Below are 18,166 nucleotides of genomic sequence, written 5' to 3'. Positions count from 1 at the left end.
TAATTTATCCTCTCAGAGGTGGCTAAGTTGCCTGGGCCTCACTGCATCAAATGGAGCAGGCAAGCAAAGAAACGTACTTGGCTTCTCACATCAAAGGCATGGGACTGAGGGCCCCTAGACCTGAAAATCAGAGTCTTAGGTTTCTCTACTCAACACTGAGGATAGGGCAGGCGTTTAGCACAGAGATCCAGGGCAAGCACTGTCAGTCAGAAGGGCCTGCTTCGTTTCCATGACTTGGCTACTTCCTGGCTGTGTGATCTCGAATACGGTGCCTAGTCACTGTCACTTAGTGTCTCAGCTACCTCATCAGGTAAGTAGTGATAATAATAGCACTTACCTCTTGGAGTTGTAGGATTATATTAAATGAAGATATGAACCAAAAATAAAATCCCACGCCCCCCAGCCAACTGAATGGACCCCCTCTGGGCCAAGAGAACCTGAAAACTAAATTTCCGGTCACGTCAAGAAGGGAGGTCAGACACACCTCGTTGTATCCCCTTTCTTTTGGAGTTTAGGCACAGCTGACCAGCATTAACAATAACATAGAGATCATAACACTCACAACAGACTCTTTGTGACAAAGACACCAAATTCCAACCAGACTCTGGGATAGCATCACATGACAGATACAGGCCCTGAAGGACATAAAAATATTTTACCCCCAAATATATTTCTTTGACATATTTTGAAATGGTCTTGCCAAGCTGTCTTGTGGGGGAAATTTATATCTGTTGAGAAACCCCTTCCCTTTCTAAATCTTTTCAGATCCAGAAGAGATTTAAATTTTTTTTTTTTTTTTTTGAGACAGGGTATCCTTTTGTCACGTAGGCTGGAGTGCAGTATCACGATCATAGCTCACTGCAGCCTCAGCCTCCTTGGCTTGAGCGATCCTCCCGCCTCAGCCTCCAGAGTAGCTGGGACCATAGGTGCATGCCACCAGGAGAGATTTAACTAAGAGTCTGACACCTTTTAAGGTCTGAAAAGAGAAATTAACCATCTATTCTCTCTGAAGCCTGCTACTAGGAGAGACCTCTTTTACATAACAAGAACCTTGGCTTCCACAACCCCCTTTAACTCAAAACCTCTTTCTACTGACTTCAAGTCTTTATACAAAGCTTAACTCTTTCAACCAATTGCCAACCGGAAAATCTTTGAATCCACCTATGACCTGTAAGCCCCACATTTTGAGACATCCTGCCTTTCTGGTCAAAACCAAAGTATACCTTCCATATATTGACTTATGTCTTTGGCTGTAACTTCTGTCCCTCTAAAAATGTATGAAACTAAGTTGTAACCTGACAATCTGACCACCGCAGGCACACTTTCTCAGGACTTCTTTGTTTTTGAGATGGGATCTCACTCTGTCGCCCAGACTGGACTGCAGTGGTACGATCTTGGCTCACTGCCAACCTCTGCCTCTCAGGCTCAAGCCTTTCTCCTGCTTCAGCCTTCTGAGTAGCTGGGATTACAGGCACACCACTACCGCCCAACTAATTTTTGTATTTTTAGTAGAGATAGAGTTTCACCATGTTGGCCATGCTGGCCTCGAACTACTGATTTTAAACGATCCACCCACCTTGGTCTTCCAAAGTGCTGGGATTACAGGTGTGAGCCACCGCATTTGGCTCAGGACCTCTTGAGACTGTACCTCAGGCCATGGCCACTCATATTGGCTCAGTATAAACCTCCTAATATTTTACAGAGTTTGTTTTTTTCATCAACAAGAGACATAAATGCTTCACACAGTTGTACAGGGGGCAGACATGTTCAATAAGTGTGTTATTAATATTGCTATTGTTAGAACACACTTAGGATTTGTAGGGTTGACTATACATTTAATACAGTTGACAGCCATGAGAGAAAAGGTTTTCAGAAATTGGCCTATCCAGAAAGAACTATTCTTTTATTTTCTTTTTTTTTGATACAGAGTCTCGCTTTGTTGCCCAGGCTGGAGTGCAGTGGTACAATCTTGGCTCACTGTAACCTCCACCTCCTGGGTTCAAGCAATTCTCTGCCTAAGCCCCCGAGTAGCTGGAATTACAGGTGCCCGCCACCACACCCAGCTAATTTTTGTAGTTTTAGTAGAGACGGGGCTTCACCATCTTGGCCAGGCTGGTCTTGAACTCCTGACCTCGTGATCCACCCACTTTGGTGGAACTATTCTTCTAACTTGTCTCAGAATCCAATATCTGACCAGCACTTACTCACTTCCATATCTGAAAACACAAGCCTTTCCTTCCCGTACAATAGGAAGTAGGTCCCAGAGAAACTGGCTCTGCAGAGAGTGGTAGGTGGGAGATGGAAGAGAAGGAGGAGATGGAGGAGGTTAAGATGCGACTTTGTGAACTCAGTCAGTTTTCTGAAGGCCAGCTCAGAGGGATGTGCACAGATGAAGGGAGAGTCCTCATGCCTTCCATGCAAAGACCTTCTCTTTATTCCATTTTGTAAAAAGAACCTTTCTGATAAGTGATATGGACTTGCTGGGACCAAGCAGGGAAAAGAGGAAAGGAAGGACAAAGGGCTCAGGAGTGGGTCAGACTGCAATCTCTGGGAGGAAGCACTGCCCAGAGGGGTGTGGGATCCTGACAGGAGACAGTTACGGAATTCATGGAACTTCCCTCCCAATCTAGATGGTGGTGTGTCTCCACATCTGTCTGTCCCTCTCTCCTAGCAACTGGAATTGTCTTTTCCAAGAGATTTGGAGGGCTGCTTTATTTGTTAGGAGACAAGAAGGCACTAATAAATTCCTCTGTGTGAGGTATTTAATTACATAATAATGTGTACACTAATCAGGGTAAATGTGTTTGTGAAAACACCTTGATATGGGAACAGTTAATCACCCAAGGCATTCCTTCTTAACACACCTTGGAAGTTAACTTAATTAAATTAATTAGAACAATGAAAAAATTGAACCATTTATTGGTCCACAATGGCCTGAAGAAATGCTCCCCTAAAATGCAGGAACATTTCCCACACTGCAAACTACTTTTCCCCAAACCCTCAGACCTTATAGTTATGGTCACACACCAGGAGCTTGCAGACAGCAAAGACCCCCTCTGTGCCTTACCCTGGAGTCATTTCCTGTTAGAGACATAAGACAATCAGTCTATGTGCCTGCCTGCATGTGTGCACACACACATACCCACATACAGGCCCCTTTTGTGCACTTTACCAGAAGCTCAGGGAAACTGAATAAGTTTTTACCCAGGATTTCACAAGTGTGCAGTTTGTAGTGAACCACTGTGAGGGCCAGCTTGTGTATTCTAAAGGGAGGAGGGGAAGAATGATTTTTGAGAGATTATTATAATTACCGTCACTGTCATTACCACATCATTGTTCTCTGTTAATCATGATGATGTTAATAATCTGAATTTGCCTATTGCTTAAAAAAAATCCCACTATTTCTTAACCCCACTGCCCTTTCCACTTGAGTCTTGTATAAAGTGATAGAAAAGGCAAGATGCCTGCCCCTGGGGGGTCTACAGACTGTGTGATCCAACCCTGACAAGAACAAACATAAAAGCCATTCTGACAACTGAACAAACATTGAACAGTGTGCACGTTAAATCAATCATTGTCTTAGTCTGATGCTATAACAGAATACCACAGACTGGGTAATTTATAAAGCAAAGAGATTTATTTGGCTTATGCTTCTGAAGGCTGGAAAGTCCAAGATCAAGACGTTGCATCTGGTTAGGGCCTTCTTTTTGCATCATAGCATGGTGGAGGGCATCCCATGATGAGAAAGGGTGCTTTTGAGATAGAGAGGAAAATGGGCCAAACTCATCCTTTTATCAGAAATCCACTCCCTTGCTAAGTAACCCACTCCAACTATAATGACATTAATCCATTTATAAGGGCAGGACCCTCATGACATAATCACCTCTTAAAGGTACTACCTCTCAACACTGTTACAATGGTAATTAAATTTCAACGTAAGTTTCAGAGGGGACTTTCAAATCATAGCAATCATTGAAGAGTGAGCTTCTTGCACAGTACAGAATCTGAGGGCCCTGGGGGGAGAGTCTGTTTGGGAGAGGAGTGCCCAGGGTAATGAGGGTAATAGGACCCTAGAGATTGTCCATCAAATCCAGGAACAGAAGGGCTCAACTATGTAGTGAGTTGCATACACCGTGGTCAGCTTCTCCCTTAGGAAGCACTAGGTCAGCAACCTTCTTGACTTTGACAACCCCACAAAAGGACCTACCTAAACATCCTGTAGCAAAACCACCTCCCTGATGGCAGCAAATAAGCACAAAGCTGCTTCTATAACCTGAAATTCCTGCTGCAAAAATAAGAGACAGGGTGATATATAACCAGGAATTACATGTGTACTCTTTTTCCTTATTTCAAAAAATGAGAACAAGAATAAGTGAAAAAAGCTCTCATGGGCTCAGCATAAACCTCCCTTTCTGAAGTTCCTATTAGCTCCAACGTAAGAACATGGACCAGGGCAGAGTGCAGAGAAGAGGCCTCCTCCCACAATGTGCTGAATGGCAGGGCCTGAGTTTACTTTCTCTGAGATGTTTTGCTGTGCTCATCCTAAAGGTATTGATGCAGCTTTTCGAGTTGATTTGATAATCAAGATGGAAACTTAGGATTCTGAGCAAGTCTATAGGAGCAGTTCTTCAACTGACCCAAATACCCAACTGTCTCCGCATAACTTGGAGCCATCTCAAAGATCAGGCTGATCCTGGCTCTGGGAATATAAATAGAAAAGTGATCATCCTGTTTCTCCCTGGACATTTCTTTGGTCAGTGGGATCTTGTGTCATTCAAGGGTCCTTGCAGGAAATGGGAATAGGAAACACCCAAATAGGGTAAGGGCTTGGCAACATTAAGAAAAATCAACAAAAGGTGTCAAAATGCCCCAAGGCAAGCAAAAGCAATGGGGCATTACCAGTCTAGGGCCTGATGGAGCAAGGCAGTTGCTGGATCTGGAGAGACACGTAGCTGAAGTTGCAGAAAAGGAGGCTTTGGTGGAGAAACAAAGCTCCCGCAAACCCACAGTCCTATAGGAAAGGAGCTGAGGGGCAATGCCTTGACCACTCTCTCCTCTCACCCCCTAACCTCCTGCCAGGGCCTCAGGAAGCCAGTGGTCTAGAGAGTCTGGATAATTCAGTCCATGAAAGTCACCCTGGAGCAAAACAGCAAGAAAGAAGGTGGAGAGTGGAGCTGGAGGGATAAATGGAAAAAGTCCAGCTGAGACCAACTGATTCTAGTGCAAGAAAAATATCCTACTAAAGGAAAACAAATACAAAATACATCATGAATTTCATTTGGATGAATCCTTTGGCATTGGGATGATAACATTTATGTTCCATATTATTTAAAATCTCCATAGATTGAAGCAGAGACTCCTGTTTAAGCTACTGCTAGGCCATGACTTCAGCTCTTACAACTTCTTTCGACATTCTTCTCTCTTTGGGTTTGCATGGGAGTGTGTGTTAGGGAGAAACTTACAGGTGGAGATTGTCATTGAATCTAGTGAAAAAGCTGTAATGTGGCCTGTGTTCAGCCTACAAAAGACATGTAAAAATGGGAAACACTCATAGGCACCGCACAGCCGTGCACTGGAGCTTTCTTCACATTGCCAGGTTTTCACGTTTCTTATCTGTAAGATTTGCCAGGGGCAGTCAGACCTCCACCTACCAGGCAGTCCAAACATGCCCATCACTCATGAATAAATTAATAAATCCAACTAACCTGTACTAAATTTCTAATATGGGTGAGGTGCACTTTAGATCAGGCAGGTAAATAACACCAGCACAAGGCAATATACAATGCATGCCTTGAAAGGCATGAAACCAACATGTTACCAGAGTTCAGAGGAAATGGAAGACATGGCTCATTCGCAGTGAAACCTCCATGGACAAAGGGGACCCAAAAGGGGGTCTCAAAGGATGGAGGCTGTCAAAGGCATTTGTTCCCAGTGCCCTGTTCCCCTTGCCATGGTCACTTCAGTTTCTGGGACTTTGTTCTGTCATCACATTACCTGGAAGGCCCTGCTCCATGTCTTTTCTTTAAAAGGCATGTCTTCAAGGCACAGATGAAGTCCTAGCTGTTCCAGGGAGTTTGTCCCCACTGAGCCAAGCCCCACTGACTTCCAAGTATTTGGACCCTCAGAAGCTCAACCTCCCCCTTTACTATCACTTACTCTTCATTGGGGTGAGATGTGTTTCTTCTGTCCACACTATGGGTGGGCACTAGGCCTTTTTCATAAAGAGCTTCCACAGTGACTATGTACGTTCTGAAGAGAGCACTTTCCAAAGAGGCCTTGGGGATAAATACTGCAGATTGCTGTTGTTTTGCTCAGAGATCTGCCTGAGTACCTTGAGAAGTGTACACATGGGGCAGTTGGATTTGCTGATGGTGGGGTGGTTCTGGATAAACTTAGCCCAGTTGCAGAGACTCCACACCCACCAAGCAGATGATCTGAGGTTTCGGAGCCATTTACCCATCTCTAAGTTAACGTTTTTCTCAAAGATGATTATGGAGGAAAGATGCAAACGTAAGCAGAAAAGGTCCCCTGTGCCTCATCAGCTCAATCCCCCGGTAATTACAGCCCCATCAATTGGGAAGGACAAAGTGTTCCTGGAAGGGGATTTCTCAGCGCTCCTCATTCATCACAGGCACTACCTCCTTTCCCCTGCCTTTCCCCTACAGCCCCTCCTTCTCACTTCTGGCCATTTGCTTCCTTTTCTGCTTTGTCCAGGACCTGGGCGTGTATCTCCCTGCACCACATGCTATTCACAGTTTTATGTATGAACTCTACCATGGAAGGTATCCAACTGCATGGAGGAAATGGAAGATATTTTGATATTTTCTTTCTTTTTTTTTTTTGGGGGGCCTTTTGGGGTTCTTGAAGGGCATAATGGAATAAGAATTCATGAATAACGCCTGTAATCCCAGCATTCTGGGAGGCTGAGGCAGGCAGATCACAAGGTCAGGAAATCGAGACCATCCTGGCCAACCTGGTGAAATTCTGTCTCTACTAAAATACAAAATTAGCCAGGTGTGGGGCACATGTCTGTAGTTCCAGCTACTCAGGAGGCTGAGTCAGGAGAATCGCTTGAACCTGGGAGGTGGAGATTGCAGTGAGCTGAGATGGCACCACTGCACTTCCAGCCACCAGGGCTGGAAGACCCCAACCCTGCCATGTGGCCATGGTAGGAATCTGAGGGCTGCTCATCCAGATTCAGGGAATCTGGATGTTCTATCTGTGTTATCACCATCATTTTATTCATGAATTCTTTTTTTGAGATGAAGTCTCACTCTATCACCAGGCTGGAGTGCAGTGGTGCCATCNAATCGAGACCATCCTGGCCAACCTGGTGAAATTCTGTCTCTACTAAAAATACAAAAATTAGCCAGGTGTGGGGGCACATGTCTGTAGTTCCAGCTACTCAGGAGGCTGAGTCAGGAGAATCGCTTGAACCTGGGAGGTGGAGATTGCAGTGAGCTGAGATGGCACCACTGCACTTCCAGCCACCAGGGCTGGAAGACCCCAACCCTGCCATGTGGCCATGGTAGGAATCTGAGGGCTGCTCATCCAGATTCAGGGAATCTGGATGTTCTATCTGTGTTATCACCATCATTTTATTCATGAATTCTTTTTTTGAGATGAAGTCTCACTCTATCACCAGGCTGGAGTGCAGTGGTGCCATCTCAGCTCACTGCAATCTCCACCTCCCAGGTTCAAGCGATTCTCCTGACTCAGCCTCCTGAGTAGCTGGAACTACAGACATGTGCCCCACACCTGGCTAATTTTGTATTTTAGTAGAGACAGAATTTCACCAGGTTGGCCAGGATGGTCTCGATTTCCTGACCTTGTGATCTGCCTGCCTCAGCCTCCCAGAATGCTGGGATTACAGGCGTTATTCATGAATTCTTATTCCATTATGCCCTTCAAGAACCCCAAAAGGCCAAAAAAAAAAAAAAAAAAAGAAAGAAAAATGTCAAAAATATCTTCCATTTCCTCCATGCAGTTGGATACCTTCCATGGTAGAGTTCATACATAAAACTGTGAATAGCATGTGGTGCAGGGAGATACATGCCCAGAGGGAGCCGCAGGCCAGTGCAGGAGGGGCTGACTGCTGGGACCCTAGATGATCTATGTGGCAGTCACACAGCTTTGCAAACCTCCTATGATGACACCAATTGTTGGAGAATCCAGATGTGTCTTTGCAATTATATGGCTCCAATCGGGCCAAAGCAGAGCTAAAAGTCTGGGTGGAAGTTCCTGTCTATTTAGGTGCATTTGGCTCATGTCTGTTCACTTGTCCATCTTGCAATTCAGTTCTGTTCATTTCATTTGATCTTATTAAATTCAAATGTATATTGAAGTCTGAGATCTGACCTTAAGAATCTTCATGTTGTTTTGCCCAATAGTTTCAGTGCCCCAAGAAATAAAGCAGAAGGGCAGCTCGCTGCCACGCAACCTGGTGCTTTCCTTTAATTTTGGGCAGATTTTGAGTCCTGAGTTCCTGCCTTTATCCCTAAGCTAGAAAAGTAGCTGAACAAACAGAGGAGGACTAGGATCCCTTTTAGTTGGCCTTTCCATGGAAAACTTGCAGCAGAGACAGGTCCAGAATTCATTCATGCATTTTGGGAATTCATTAATTGATTAGTTATTGCCTCATGGATCCAGGCAGTTCACTTTTATTGGTAGCAGTCACTGTGCTAAGTGCTAAGGGTATCATATGAATGTCGAAGATTTTTACCTTATAGAATTGGGGAAAATCCATGGATTTCTGTCTTTTCAACCAATTCTCCCCCTCCACCTGCCAATGGACTTGCTGATCAGCCCCAACTTTTCAGCTCCTCCAGCTCACCTGGTTTTTAACTTCCTTATTTCTACCTGAAGTGGCATGCCATGCTCCGGGGTGTGGAATATGCCCTTAAGTGGAGGGGCAGGCCATAGTTTTTCCTCCCCCTAACTGAAGAGACAGAGTTTTCTATCTTTAAGTCTTTGACAGCCACAGAGAGCATCTTTTCCCTTTCGGAGTTGGCCCCTTCTACCCTCTTCCTCTTTGTATGCCCTCTGTTCTTCCAAGATTGCACAGCATGGAAGTCCAGGGAGTTAGTGATGCTCTCTTTGGGCTCACATGTACTTTTTACTGAGTATGTCTTACACCAAGAGCCATGGGGGTAGAAGGCTTGAGGATTAATAAGATCTACAGTCTACCTCCAAGAAGCTTATGATTTTGGTGGAGGAAACACCTATTCCCCAAGTAATTTTAAAACAAAAAAGGAAATTAGTAACATAAAGAGTATACTTGACATTCTTTTTTAGTTTAGGATAAGTGGTGAGGCTTTTAAGGAATTTAGAGAGCTAGAATTTGCTCAGACCTTGAAGGATGCTTCCTATTCGAGGAGAGAACACCTCCATCTTTCCATTCTTCTTCCTGTCAGGCGTGCCTGCCTCCACTCATTTCTTCTTAGCTTCCTTTCTACCCCAACAAGGAAGAAAGATTAGTCCAATTGCGTTAATTGAGCCTGGCATAATTGATTGGGTTGGGTTTACTGGTGGGCGGGGTCTCAGAGTTAAAAGGCACAGATCCTCGTGCAGCTGTTGATCTTTTTCTCAATGCAAGGCTGGGTGGACTTACTAGGCAAGTCAGGCCCTGGCTACTGCCTGGCTTGCCTTTCCTATCTCAATAGTGAATGGAGCCAGGATTAGCTGTGTCTCCACTCACCCTGCAGACCTAAACTTCATTCTTCCTGTCTTTCTTCAAATGACTTCCACTACATTTCCACCCAGGGAGTGACAAGATTTCCATCATATTATACTGGTATTACTTGGTGGGGGATAGGGACAGTGGTTAACAGGCCCAATAGGTCTCCAGGCCAGAGCTATTTGCTTCACTGTGGGTTCATAGGCACTTTGCACTGGGGTGTGCATATGTTATATACTGCCTGGTTTTGTAGACATTTGTGAAATATCCTACTTTACCTCACCCCTGCAATGTGATTAGGATAATGTTTCATGTTTTGTTTACTTGTTTGTTTGTTTGTTTGTTTTGCAAATGAATGGAGCATTCAAGCATTGATCTATGGCCCCTATTTCTCAGCATACTTGTGGATGCCCTCTCTACATGCACTCTTTGTGACCTCAGTAAATGGAAGTATATTTGTATCAGTTCACCATGCTCCCAGTTCTCCAGGATTACTCTTGCTAGGTCACAGCAAACTACCCTCTTCTCTCACACTCCATTCAAGGTTGGTCTCTAAGTTTTCCGAGTCTCTCTCCTCTTCCCATCATGGTATGTCTGAATGTTGCAAAAACCCTCATTCAAGCTGTCTACCTCAAGGCCTCCACTCCAAGGAGACATGTCCAACCCATGGCCTCCAGGTTAAATCCTCTTAATGCAACATGTTCACATTTGTACTCTTAGACTCCTCATCTTCGATAGTATTCTCCTAGTTTCTCCAGAATATGAATCGAATTTATTATTCTTATCAAAGTTCACCTTTCAATTTCCTCAGTATAAATGGCCAATTCTGATCAATCTGGTCATAAACATTCTGCTAAAATCAATGTACCTGTTGCTGTGAAAAATCTTCAAAAGGTTTCATGCAAAATTGGATTCTATCACAAAGACTTGATACTCTCTTATATTAGGTTGATGCAAAATTAATTGCCATCATTACATGGAAAAGAAGAGAGACTGGGTATTTTAAAATATTATTTAATTTCTTTTTCTTGCAGATAAAAAATATTCAGAACACTTGAGGGATGTTCTAAAGGGCTGTGGGAGTACTTGTATGAATCCTAGCTATCTGAAAACAGCTTGGGCTATTGTTGAAAGATCATGTTGCCTGACATGGATTGCAGAAACTGAGGTTTTCTGATGTCTTGCGGGGCTTTAGAAGGGGCACTAGAGTACTAGAGGGGAGATTGGAATTCTAGAGTTTTAAGTCCTTCCTCAACTCAACTTGAGTTCACCATTATTAGCATTGTTAATGTGTCTTTCACTTTTGTGGTTGTGCCCAATACTAAAATAAGCATGTAATAATAGTTTAAAACTACTATTGACTGATACTAGGTACTCAATAAAATTTCAGTTGAATGAATGGATATTACTCTGTATAAAATAAAAGAAAATTGCAAAATAATAATCTTCCAGTAAAACCATGCAGTTCAGGCCAGATCCCAGAATAAATGACCTCTGATTTATCTACTCTTTTTGGAAGTGCCAGAATATACCTTTACTGTGCATGCTGTTTGTCAAGAGGGTTGGTATGTACTGAAGCACTTCTATGTGATTTTTGTATGAGTTGATATTTTGCTGGTTTGTGAACTTGTCTGAACCCTGATCATGATGTTGTGCTGCTACACATGGCGAGGTTTGTGTTTCAGCTGAGATAATGCACTGGGCCCAAATGCCCCACAATTATATGTGCTGTGTGAAAACACACACACACACACACACACACACATTGAAAGAAACAGAGTGGGGAGATGGTGATGTCATTGGTGCAGGGCCCTTGGGTGCTGACCTTTGTAGGACTTTCAGCTGAGAGCTAGGAGAGGTGTACCCAGAGACCTTGTAACTGTCAGCTTCCCTCCTATGCAGGTGGACAGAATACCTCAGAAAGATCCAGCGTTTATTTCATCCACGAGGGAAAGTGTAGCTGTGACAACACTGATGGCATGTGGTCGGGCACAATGAGAGAGAACAAGAGGCAAAAAGACACAAAGCTACCTTGTGAAGGGGCCTCATGTCTAGTTCACTCTCGGCAGGTGAAATAATGAATCTGTGTCTCAGCCTGAGCCTAAAGCCATAGCCATATTTATAATATCTCGGCAAAATGTGCTGAAGATTAAGGAAATTGCTCTTTTGTTGGTCCCTGATGTGCTCAGGTTGGCCCTTGGCAAAATCCATCACACTCACCTCCTCCCTGCTTCCTCTTTCAGGCCTCCTCTGCCCCAGATTAAATGTGAGGACCTCATGGGGATGCCTCTGATTGCCTGGGTGGCACATCATTAGTCCTCTGCCACCCCCAGAGCACCAGAGCGTTTGCTTGCATCTTTCTTATGGAGTTCACACAAATTCCTCTCTGTGGGGGCCAGTCCTCCTCCTGGAGCTTTCTGGCCTCATGACTAATGAGAATTGCCTCCTCCCCAGGCCACTGGTTACCTAAGGAGAACATGTTACCTCTTCCCTGGTATTTGCCTTCGAAGGAAAGTTCTCTGGGGAACTAAGGAGCCTTGCAGACCTTTTAGAATAAACTTCTAATGACAGAATTAATAGGAGGAAATTTAAAAAAAAAAAATAAGGGTAAGAACTTCAATACATAGCTTTTAAAGGATTTCCTCCCCTTGTCCCCAAACCAGAAAGCCTAGTTGGCTACTTGGCCCCGACCCTTTCCATATTCTTCTGATTTACAAACCCCTTGAGTGGCACCACATTCCCCCAGTGACTCTGCTTCCCATCTTGGAATCACCGTTAACTGCTTTCCCCATTAACCAGTCATATGAAAAGTACTTTCAGTTTTACTTCTTCAGTGACTGTACTTTCCTTCCCAACCTTGGTGGTATCCCTCCCTTCAGCCCACCACTGCAGGCTCACTCTTTTTCCCGGATCTGATCTCTCTTTCCTCTAAAGTGCCACACAAGCTAATGCTATCCTCCTCTTCTGCGAGGCTGACATGCTTGTGCCCTTCCCTGCCTAGTAAGTTGCTCCTATCTCCCCAAATACTGAAGAAGGAACCCTTATCTTTGTGATTCATGTCTATGTGGGGGCTTCCCTAGTCTAAAGCAGAGAAAAAGGAAGTGAAATTGAAATGTCCAATTTCCCATTTTTCTGCTTTATACATACAAACACATACACATTATACTAACACACATGTGTGCACATAACCATATACCAGTCACACTCACACACACAGACTCACATGCATCCAGACATACATATACTACAGACATAAATTCACTCTCTTCTAACTAGTCTTTAAACTGCACTCTTTATACACACTGTCTTCCCATCTTTTCTCAGTCCATTCCTTCCTCCTGAAACACCTCTTATCCTCATTTCTTCTGGATCCCTGACTGTGGAAGTTCAGTTTATGTTACCTACTTTGTGAAGCTCCCACTGATTCTCCAATATGGTGCAACCCCATTTCCTAAACTCTAAGGGAGGGTCAGAGATGGATGGGTTACTATTTATTGGATATTTGCTTGAAAACATACTTTGTGTGTTTTATATACATTTAAAAATTTATTTTGACAATAATCTAAGAAGGTACTACTGTCTTCTTGCAGATGAACAAGAAGATTCCAAGCAGTTAGGCCAATTTTTTCTTTCTTAAACATTGCTGAGCCTGCAAATGGCAGAAACAAACTTAGAATCTTATCTTTTCTGAACCCAAGCCCCTGTTACTTCCCCTTTTTCATGACATCTTGCTAAAGCCCTTCTGAAAGATTTGTAACAATGTGTTTTTGTGTTTTTCTTATGAAATATGCACCTCTTCCTTTGCCTTACCTCCCTTCAATCTCCTGCTGTGTAAGATCAGTGACTTGCCCACAGTGCAGAGTCATGCATCCACGCTCTTCAGAAGCAACTCAAGTTCACACAGCGTTTCATTTTGGTTCCACATTTTCAAAATGGAGTTAAAATATAGATCTTTCTGGCCTACGCTAAGGATTGTTGTGAGGAATACCTAAAATTTCCTGAGACGATGAACACAGAGCATTTTATTTTATTTTTTGTTTCTGTGAGTATTGTAGGTGTATGTATTTATGGGGTACATGAGATGTTTTGATACAAGCATGCAGTGCATAATAATCACATCATGGAGAATGAAGTATCCATCCCCTCAAGCATTTATCCTTTGTGTTATAAACAGTCCAATTACTCTTTTAGTTATTTTTAAATGTACAATTAAATTATTATTGACTATAGTCACCCTGTTGTGCTGACAAATACTAGGTCTTACTTTTTCTAACTATTATTTTTGTACTCACTAAACATCCTTACCTTTCCCCAACCCTGCTACTACCTATCCCAGCCTCTGGTAACCATCCATCTACTCTGTATGTCCATGAGTTCAATTGTTTTGATTTTTAGACTCTGCAAATAAGTGAAAACATACGATGTTTGTCTTTCTGTGTGGGGCTTAATTCACTTAACATCATGATCTCCAGTTCCATCCATGGTGTTGCATATGACTGGATCTCATTCTTTTATATAGCTGAATAGTACTCCATTGTGTATATGTACCACATTTCTTCATACATTCATCTGCTAATGGACACTTAGATTGCTTCCAAATTTTGGCTATTGTGAATAGTGCTGCAGCAAACAGGAGTGCAGACATGTCTTCAATATACGAATTTCCTTTCTTCAGGGTATATATCCAGCAGTGGGATTTCTGGATCATATGGTAGTTCTATTTTTAGTTTTTTGAGGAATCTCCAAACTGATTGCCATAGTGGTTGTACTAATTTACATTTCTACCTATAGTGTACTAGAGTCCTTTTTTCTCTATATCCTCACCAGCATTTGTTATTGCCTGCCTTTTAGATATAAGCCATTTTCACTGGGGGTGAGATAATACCTCATTGTAGCTTTGATTTGCACTGCTATGATGATCATTGATGTTGAGTACATTTTCGTTTGCCTGTTTGCCATTTGTATGCCCTAATTTTGAGAAATGTCTATTCAAATGTTTTGCCCATTGTTTGATCAATTTATTAGATTGTTTTCTATAGAGTTGTTTGGGCTCCTTACATATTCTGATATTAATCCCTTGTCAGATGTGTAGTTTGAAAATATTTTCTTCCAATTTGTTGTCTCTTCAATTTGTTGATTGTTTCCTTTGCTGTGCAGAAGCATTTAAACTTTGTGTGATTCCATTTGTCTAGTTTTGCTTTGATTGCCTGTGATTATGGGGTATTGCTCAAGAAATTTTTGCTCAAATCAAAGTTCTCAAGATTTTCCCCAACGTTTTCTTGTAGTAGATTCATAGGTTCAGGTCTTAGATTTAAGTCTTTAATCAATTTTGAACTGATTTTTGTATATGGTGAGAGATAGGGGTCTAGTTTCATTCTTCTGCATACAGATATCCAGTTTTCCTGGCATCTTTTATTGAAAAGACTCTCTTTTCCCCGGTGTATGTTCTTGATACCTTTGTCAAAAATGAGTTCAGTGTAGGTGTATGGATTTATTTCTGGATTTTCTATTCTGTTCCATTGGTTTATGTTTCTGTTTTTAAGACAGTACCATGCTGTTTTGGTTACTATAGCTCTGTAGTATAATTTGAAGTAAGGTAATATGATTGCTTCAGTTCTTTTTGCTAAAAATAGCTTTGGCTATTGTTGGTCCTTTGTAGTTACATATAAATTTTACAATTGTCTTTTCTGCTTCTCTCAAGAATGCCATTGATATTTTGATAGAGATTACATTGAACCTATAGATTGCTTTGGGTATTGTGAACATTTTAACAATATTGTTTCTTCCGATTCCTGAACATGGAATATCTTTTCGTTTATTGGTGTGCTCTTCAATTTCTTTCATCAGTGTTTTATAGTTTTCATTATAGAGATCTATCACTTCTTTGTTTAATTCCTAGGCATTTCATTTTATTTGTGGCTATTGTCAGTGGGATTATTTTTAAATTTCTTTTTTAGATTGTTTACTGTTGACATATAGAAATGCTAATTTTTTAATGTTAATTTTGTATTCTGCAACTTCACTGAATTTGTTTATCAGTTCTAATAGTTTTTTTGGTAGCATCTTTAGGTTTTTCCAAATATAAAATCATATCATCTGCAAATAAAGATAATTTGACTTCTTCCATTCCAATTTGGATATCCTCTATTTCTTTTTTTGTGTGTGATTGCTCTAGTTAGGACTTCCAGTATTATCTTGAACAACAGTGGTGAAAGTGAGCACCCTTGTTGTGTGAGAGGAAAGGCTTTCAGTTTTTCCTCATTCAGTATGATATCAGCTGATATCATATATATATAACATATCTTATATATTATATATAATATATGTAATTATATATATAAGCTATATGTTATATACAGCTTTTATTATTTTGAGATATGTTTCTTCTATATCCAGTTTTTATCATGAAGGGATGTTGAATTTTATCAAATGCTTTTACCACATGGATTGAAATGATCATATGGTTTTCAACCTTCATTCTGTTGATATGATGTATCACATTGATTGATTTGCATATGTTGAATGATCCTTGCATCTCAGGGATAAATCCTACATGGTTGTGATGAATGATCTTTCTAATGTATTGTTGAATTCAATTTGCTATTATTTTGTTCACGATTTTCATATCAAAACATCTTCAGAGACATTGGCCTATAGCCAGCTTGCTTTCTCTCTTTCTTTCTTTCTTTCTTTCTTTCTTTCTTTCTTTCTTTCTTTCTTTCTTTCTTTCTCTCTCTCTCTCTCTCTCTCTCTCTCTCTCTTTCTTTCTCTCTCTCCCCCTCCCTCCCCCTCCCTTCCCCTTTCCCTTTTCCTTCCCTTCTTCCCTTCCCTTCCATCTTTCCATCTTTCTCTTTCTCTCTCTCTGTCTCTTTCTTTCTTTCTTTTCTTTTCTTTTCTTTTCTTTTCTTTTCTTTTCTTTTCTTTTCTTTTCTTTTCTTTTCTTTTCTTCCTTTCTTTTGTGTCTTTGTCCAGTTTTGGTATCAGGGTAATACTGGCCTCATAGAATGAGTTGGAAGTATTCCCTCCTATTTTGTTTTTTGGAAAAGTTTGAGTAAGATTGGTATTAAATTCTAAAATTGGGGTTAAATACGTAAAACTTCTTTAAATGTTTGGTAGAATTCTACAGTGAAGCTACTGGGTCTGGGCTTTTCTTTCCTGGGAGACTTTTTATTATGGCCTCAGTCTTGTTACTTGTTATTGGTCTATTCAGGTTTTGGATTTCTTCCTGGTTCAATCTTGTTAGATTGTATTTGTCTAGGAATTTGTCCATTTCGTCAAGATTTTTCAATTTATTGGCATATAGTTGTTCCTAGTAGACACTAATGATCCTTTGAATTTCTGTAGTATCAGCTATAATGTCTCCTTTTTCATTTCTGATTTTATTTATTTAGATAGTCTCTCTTTTTTCTTTCTTAGCTTGGCTAAAGGTTTGGCAATTTTGTTTAACTTTTCACAAAACCAATTTGTTGTTTCATTGATCTTTTCTATTGTTTTCTTCATTTTAATTGTATTTATTTATGCTCTGATCTTTTTATTTCTTTTCTTCTACTAATTTTGGGTTGATTTGCTCTTGCTTTTCTAGTTTTTTAAGATGCATCATTAGATTGAAGTTTTCCCTCTGTTTTGATGTAGGCAGTTATAGCTACACACGTTCCTCTTAGTACTTTTTTTGGGTGTATCCCAAAATACCATAGGTATGTCCAAACCCATATGTTTGTTATGTTGTGTTTCCATTAGTATTTGTTTCAAAAAATGTTTTAATTTCCTTCCTAATTTTTTCATTGACCCACTGGTCGTTCAGAAGCATATTGATCAATTTCTATGTATTTGTATAGTTTCCAAAATAACTCTTGTTATTGATTTCTAGTTTTAGTCCATTCTGGTCAAAGAAAATGCTTGATGTTATTTAATTTTTTGGAATGTTTTAAGACTTGTTTTGTGACCTAACATATTGCCTATCTTTGAGAATAATCCATGTGTTTAGGAAAAGAATGTGGATTCTGCAGCCATTGAATGAAATGTTCTGCAAATATCTATTAGATCTATTTGGTCTATAGTGCAGATTCAGTCTAATGTTTCTTTGTTGATTGTCTGTCTGGAAGATCTGTCCAATGCTGCAAGTGGATTGTTGAAGTATTGGAACCTATCTCCCTCTTTAGCTCTAAATATTTGCTTTATATATCTGGGTGCTCCAGTGTTGGGTGAATATATATTTAAAATTGTTATAACCCCTTGCTGAATTAACCCCTTTATCTTTATATAGTGACATTTTTTGTCTCTTCTTATAGTTTTTGTCTTGAAATCTATTTTGTCTGATATATAGTTACTCCTGCTTTTTCTTAGTTTCTGTTAGCATGAAATATCTTTTTCCATCCTTTTGTCTATGTGTTTATAAGTGAAGTGTGTTTTTTGTGGGCAACAGATTAGTGGATATTGTTTCTTCATCCATTTGGCCACTCTAGATCTTTTGATGGAGGAGTTTAGCCCATT

This window comes from Rhinopithecus bieti, unplaced genomic scaffold, assembly GCF_001698545.2.
Source record: "Rhinopithecus bieti isolate Rb0 unplaced genomic scaffold, ASM169854v2 scaffold_23815, whole genome shotgun sequence".
NCBI lineage: Eukaryota > Metazoa > Chordata > Mammalia > Primates > Cercopithecidae > Rhinopithecus > Rhinopithecus bieti.
Note: the sequence above shows the minus strand (reverse complement) of the source record.